Genomic DNA, 6508 nt, shown 5'->3' with positions numbered 1-6508 from the left:
TCCCTGGTTGATCCTGCCAGTAGTCATATGCTTGTCTCAAAGATTAAGCCATGCATGTCTCAGTACAAGCCAAATTAAGGTGAAACCGCGAAAGGCTCATTAAATCAGTTATGGTTCCTTAGATCGTACCCACATTTACTTGGATAACTGTGGTAATTCTAGAGCTAATACATGCAAACAGAGCTCCGACCGGAGACGGAAGGAGCGCTTTTATTAGATCAAAACCAATCGGTGGCGGTTTCGCCGTCATCGTACAACTTGGTGAATCTGAATAACTTTACGCTGATCGCACGGTCTCGCACCGGCGACGCATCTTTCAAATGTCTGCCTTATCAACTGTCGATGGTAGGTTCTGCGCCTACCATGGTTGTAACGGGTAACGGGGAATCAGGGTTCGATTCCGGAGAGGGAGCCTGAGAAACGGCTACCACATCCAAGGAAGGCAGCAGGCGCGCAAATTACCCACTCCCGGCACGGGGAGGTAGTGACGAAAAATAACGATACGGGACTCATCCGAGGCCCCGTAATCGGAATGAGTACACTCTAAACCCTTTAACGAGGATCAATTGGAGGGCAAGTCTGGTGCCAGCAGCCGCGGTAATTCCAGCTCCAATAGCGTATATTAAAGTTGTTGCGGTTAAAAAGCTCGTAGTCGAATTTGTGTCCCGCGCCGCCGGTTCATCGTTCGCGGTGTTAACTGGCGTTTCGCGGGACGTCCTGCCGGTGGGCTTAGCTCGAGAGGGCGGCCCAACTCAATCCCGCCGCGGTGCTCTTCATTGAGTGTCGAGGTGGGCCGGCACGTTTACTTTGAACAAATTAGAGTGCTTAAAGCAGGCTAAAACTTCGCCTGAATACTGTGTGCATGGAATAATGGAATAGGACCTCGGTTCTATTTTGTTGGTTTTCGGAACCCCGAGGTAATGATTAATAGGAACGGATGGGGGCATTCGTATTGCGACGTTAGAGGTGAAATTCTTGGATCGTCGCAAGACGGACAGAAGCGAAAGCATTTGCCAAAAACGCTTTCATTGATCAAGAACGAAAGTTAGAGGTTCGAAGGCGATCAGATACCGCCCTAGTTCTAACCATAAACGATGCCAGCTAGCGATCCGCCGACGTTCCTCCGATGACTCGGCGGGCAGCTTCCGGGAAACCAAAGCTTTTGGGTTCCGGGGGAAGTATGGTTGCAAAGCTGAAACTTAAAGGAATTGACGGAAGGGCACCACCAGGAGTGGAGCCTGCGGCTTAATTTGACTCAACACGGGAAACCTCACCAGGCCCGGACACCGGAAGGATTGACAGATTGAGAGCTCTTTCTTGATTCGGTGGGTGGTGGTGCATGGCCGTTCTTAGTTGGTGGAGCGATTTGTCTGGTTAATTCCGATAACGAACGAGACTCTAGCCTGCTAAATAGGCGTATTTCGACATCCCAAATGCCGGCTGGAGCCGGGTTCGCCCGGTCTCTATGTGCGGTTTTTACTGTCGGCGTACAAACAATTCTTCTTAGAGGGACAGGCGGCTTCTAGCCGCACGAGATTGAGCAATAACAGGTCTGTGATGCCCTTAGATGTTCTGGGCCGCACGCGCGCTACACTGAAGGAATCAGCGTGTCCTCCCTGACCGAGCGGTCCGGGTAACCCGCTGAACCTCCTTCGTGCTAGGGATTGGGGCTTGCAATTGTTCCCCATGAACGAGGAATTCCCAGTAAGCGCGAGTCATAAGCTCGCGTTGATTACGTCCCTGCCCTTTGTACACACCGCCCGTCGCTACTACCGATTGAATGATTTAGTGAGGTCTTCGGACCGGTGCGCGGTGGCGTTTCGACGTTGCCGATGTTGCTGGGAAGATGACCAAACTTGATCATTTAGAGGAAGTAAAAGTCGTAACAAGGTTTCCGTAGGTGAACCTGCGGAAGGATCATTAACGTGTAAATGTTGTTGTTTAGTTGTCACACATACACACACATTTTGTCTGTGCTGATCAACAAAAAACACACATACATACACTATTCGTATGATGATCAATTCTCATACAAAATTCTTTATTATGCGTCGAACGGAAAAGCAACAACGGGTCGTCTTGCATTAAGCGGATCTGTTGTTACGTTTTTCGATTTATTTTATAAATCGATTGTAAACGTGCCGTAAACGACGTTTTCAAAGAATTTTTTCGAACATTAACACGAATCAATATTGTCGAAAGATGGTTATGTGCTAACGTTTTATTATTGCTTTCGCAGTGCCGGTCTTAGCGTATTTCCATCATCGTATTCGCTTCGAAAAAAAGTACTAATACACAGTGGTGGTGTATAATTAATGTGCAAGAGATGTTGTTGTTGTTGTTGTAGTATTTGTATATGGTTGGAGTTATTTATAATAACAAACAAGAATGAATGAATGAATAATAATGGTGTCTGCCAATACGATCGTACTTTATGTACACGACTAAAACTTTATACATACAAACCATAATAATAAATAAACTCGAAACAACCAACAACAAAATTAATACGCTACTGTACATACAAATACACATTTATACATACCATCATTTTACTTAACCGATGGTGAGTGATGTTTGAAAAATAAACGCTTAGGCTTACGGTTTTGTAAGCCAGTCTTTGCGTATTTTCTTCATCGTATTCGCTTCGGAAAAAAGAAAATAAAGATGGTGTATAATTAATGTGTAAAAGAGATGTTGTAGTTGTAATTTAATTTGTAAATGGTTGGAGTTTATTAATAAATAAAAGGGGCTGTCTATTCGTCTGTACTTTATGTACAAGACTAAAACTTTATACATACAAACCATAATAATAAATAAACTCGAAACAACCAACAACAAAATTAATACGCTACTGTACATACAAATACACATTTATACATACCATCATTTTACTTAACCGATGGTGAGTGATGTTTGAAAAATAAACGCTTAGGCTTACGGTTTTGTAAGCCAGTCTTTGCGTATTTTCTTCATCGTATTCGCTTCGGAAAAAAGAAAATAAAGATGGTGTATAATTAATGTGTAAAAGAGATGTTGTAGTTGTAATTCAATTTGTAAATGGTTGGAGTTTATTAATAAATAAAAGGGGCTGTCTATTCGTCTGTACTTTATGTACAAGACTACAAAAACGTTTTATAACAATAAAAAGCTCGAAACAACCAATAACAAAATATACTACTACTACTACTATACATACAAACGCACATTTATAAATACATAAAATCAATTTACTTTATCGATAGTGAGTGATGTTTGGAAAAAAACGCTTAGGCTTACGGTTTTCGGGTACCTGGGTTCCGCATGCGTCGAAGTAATAATTTACTTTAACGACGCGACGAACCGTAGGAATCTAAATAAAAAAGTTTATTAACTTTTTTAGATTCTGTGGGTTTTAAATGATATACGCCCGACTGACGAAGGAACGTTTTGCACTGCCTGTGCTTTTCTTTTGATTCGTTTTTATGTCGACGGACGTTCTTAGAATGCCCACCAAACGACGTATCACACAAAACACCCTACAATTGTATTGTTTGGTAAATATTGTTGTGATTAAGTTTGCAGCTGTGGCGTTTGTTTGAAGAAAACGTCTGGTTTTTCGACATATTTTCTATTTAATAAATATACATAATGCTTATCGCAAAAGGAGCAGAGTTTTATAGACAAAGTTGATAGAGAAAAAAAACCTAATAGATATATATATACGTATTTATAAAACGTTAATATCATCGGGTTATTCTTTATGTAAACTTAAACTATAACTGCATACTCTTTTCGATAAGTAGAAACAAATGCCACTTTAATTAAATAAAATATTATAAAATATAACGCCGAACGTTTCTTTCGATTGGTCCGTTTCTCACATATACATCACAATTGTAATAACCTTAAGTAGTTATTTTTGTTGTTGTGTGATGATGAAACGATTTCGATGTGGAACGGTGCGTTATGTAATAATATTTTAAATTTGTTTGAAAAGATTACCCTGAACGGTGGATCACTTGGCTCGTGGGTCGATGAAGAACGCAGCTAATTGCGCGTCAACTTGTGAACTGCAGGACACATGAACATCGACATTTCGAACGCACATTGCGGTCCTCGGATATACTGTTCCCGGACCACTCCTGGCTGAGGGTCGTGTCAATTTCAAAGACTGCTCGGTTTTTGTCTTAAACACAGCGCACAATGTTGTGTAGACAATTACGTCGGAGCGTGTTGGGTGCAAATATGACGCGTTACTATAATTGTTAATTGATTGTCGGTTGTCATAATAAAATATTATGCAACGTAGACAACAATAAAAACAATATAAAAAAATAACGCGGCATCCTAAAACGCAATAGCGGCTGACATTCTTATTAGTTTGTTGGTACAAGTTGGTTTAGACGTAGCACGTCCGATATTAAAAAGCAGCCACAACGCTTAAATTTCGAACGAAGCGATCGTCGTGTCCGAGACGTTAAAGTTGTTTATATGCATATTTTATGCACTATAATTAACAACAACAACATTCTCGCAACGACGTCAGATCGATGTTTGAAATTGTTTGGAGGCAGCCATATAAACGGAATACGTGTAATTATCGTCTGACAAAATAAAGGCAAATTTATATTTGCGACCTCAGAGCAGGTGAGACTACCCGCTGAATTTAAGCATATTATTAAGCGGAGGAAAAGAAACTAACTAGGATTTCCTTAGTAGCGGCGAGCGAACAGGAAAAAGCCCAGCACTGAATCCCGCGGCCGAAACCGGACGCCGGGAAATGTGGTGTTAGGGAGGATCCGTCATCCCGAGATTGTGCGACGCGTCCAAGTCCATCTTGAACGGGGCCACAGCCCATAGAGGGTGCCAGGCCCGTAGTGACCGTTGCCGATAACGGGAGGATCTCTCCTCAGAGTCGGGTTGCTTGAGAGTGCAGCCCTAAGTGGGTGGTAAACTCCATCTAAGGCTAAATATGACCACGAGACCGATAGCGAACAAGTACCGTGAGGGAAAGTTGAAAAGAACTTTGAAGAGAGAGTTCAATAGTACGTGAAACCGTTCAGGGGTAAACCTGAGAAACCCGAAAGGTCGAAAGGGGAGATTCAGCGTGACTCGATAGCGGCGCTAAATGATCGTGCGACGAACGGCGTACGCGTCGTTCGCGCCTTTTGTTTATGCGAACCGAAGTCGAACGCGTGCACTTCTCCCCCAGTAGGACGTCGCGATCCTTTGGGTGTCGATCTAAGGCCCGCGGTGGAGCCCGTTCGAACGGTTCGCCGTTTCGGACGAACCCGCGGTGTTTCCCGGTCGACTCGCTCGAAGGTATGCATATGGCGCCGGGCCGCTACACAGTTAGCGTCCGACCATTGGCAAGCGCGTTCGTTTATGACGGTAATCGCACCTGGTGTCGGTTCTGTCTACGAATGGCTGTTCGCCAATGAGTTCTCGGACAGACTCGGTTGAAACGCCGATCTGCGACGCTATAGCTTTGGGTACTTTCAGGACCCGTCTTGAAACACGGACCAAGGAGTCTAGCATGTGCGCGAGTCATTGGGACATGACTAAACCTAAAGGCGCAATGAAAGTGAAAGTTCGTCTTGCACGGACTAAGGGAAGATGGGCGGCCGTTACGGCTGTCGCCCCGCACTCCCGGGGCGTCTCATTCTCATTGCGAGAAGAGGCGCACCAAGAGCGTACACGCTGGGACCCGAAAGATGGTGAACTATGCCTGGTCAGGACGAAGTCAGGGGAAACCCTGATGGAGGTCCGTAGCGATTCTGACGTGCAAATCGATCGTCGGAACTGGGTATAGGGGCGAAAGACTAATCGAACCATCTAGTAGCTGGTTCCCTCCGAAGTTTCCCTCAGGATAGCTGGCGCTCGTCGCTTACGAGTTTCATCCGGTAAAGCGAATGATTAGAGGCATTGGGGTCGAAACGGCCTCAACCTATTCTCAAACTTTAAATGGGTGAGATCTCCGGCTTGCTCGAACTTTATATGAAGCCGCGAGACTCGAATCAGAGTGCCAAGTGGGCCATTTTTGGTAAGCAGAACTGGCGCTGTGGGATGAACCAAACGCCGAGTTAAAGCGCCTAAATCGACGCTTATGGGATACCATGAAAGGCGTTGGTAACTTAAGACATCAGGACGGTGGCCATGGAAGTCGGAATCCGCCAAGGAGTGTGTAACAACTCACCTGCCGAAGTTACTAGCCCTGAAAATGGATGGCGCTGAAGCGTCGTGCTTATACTCGGCCGTCAGCGGCATGTGCGGTCGGTTATTTAATTAACCGGCCATGAAGCCCTGACGAGTAGGAGGGTCGCGGCGGTGAGCGCAGAAGGACTGGCCGTGAGGCCGTCTGGAGCCGCCGTCGGTGCAGATCTTGGTGGTAGTAGCAAATACTCCAGCGAGGCCCTGGAGGACTGACGTGGAGAAGGGTTTCGTGTGAACAGCCGTTGCACACGAGTCAGTCGATCCTAAGCCCTAGGCGAAAGCCGATGTTGATGTGGTGTAGATATGTCGTTGG

General features: G+C 44.9%; 3 non-coding genes across 3 annotated transcripts in view; all 3 read left to right on the top strand.

The window, feature by feature from the left end:
• LOC135267827 (small subunit ribosomal RNA) lies at positions 1-1923 on the top strand. Its single transcript, XR_010336199.1, has one exon. It is a non-coding gene; the product is annotated as a small subunit ribosomal RNA (ribosomal RNA).
• A 2058-nt stretch (positions 1924-3981) lies between these two features.
• LOC135267825 (5.8S ribosomal RNA) lies at positions 3982-4138 on the top strand. The gene has a single exon (XR_010336197.1). It is a non-coding gene; the product is annotated as a 5.8S ribosomal RNA (ribosomal RNA).
• A 477-nt stretch (positions 4139-4615) lies between these two features.
• Positions 4616-6508, top strand: part of LOC135267823 (large subunit ribosomal RNA) — a 4037-nt gene continuing 2144 nt past the window's right edge. The window contains exon 1 of the ribosomal RNA XR_010336195.1: positions 4616-6508. This exon is cut by the window's right edge and continues 2144 nt beyond it. This is a non-coding gene — a ribosomal RNA (large subunit ribosomal RNA).

This window comes from Tribolium castaneum, unplaced genomic scaffold, assembly GCF_031307605.1.
Source record: "Tribolium castaneum strain GA2 unplaced genomic scaffold, icTriCast1.1 ptg000101l, whole genome shotgun sequence".
Lineage (NCBI taxonomy): Eukaryota > Metazoa > Arthropoda > Insecta > Coleoptera > Tenebrionidae > Tribolium > Tribolium castaneum.
Note: the sequence above shows the minus strand (reverse complement) of the source record. Positions and strands in the feature narration are given on the sequence as shown.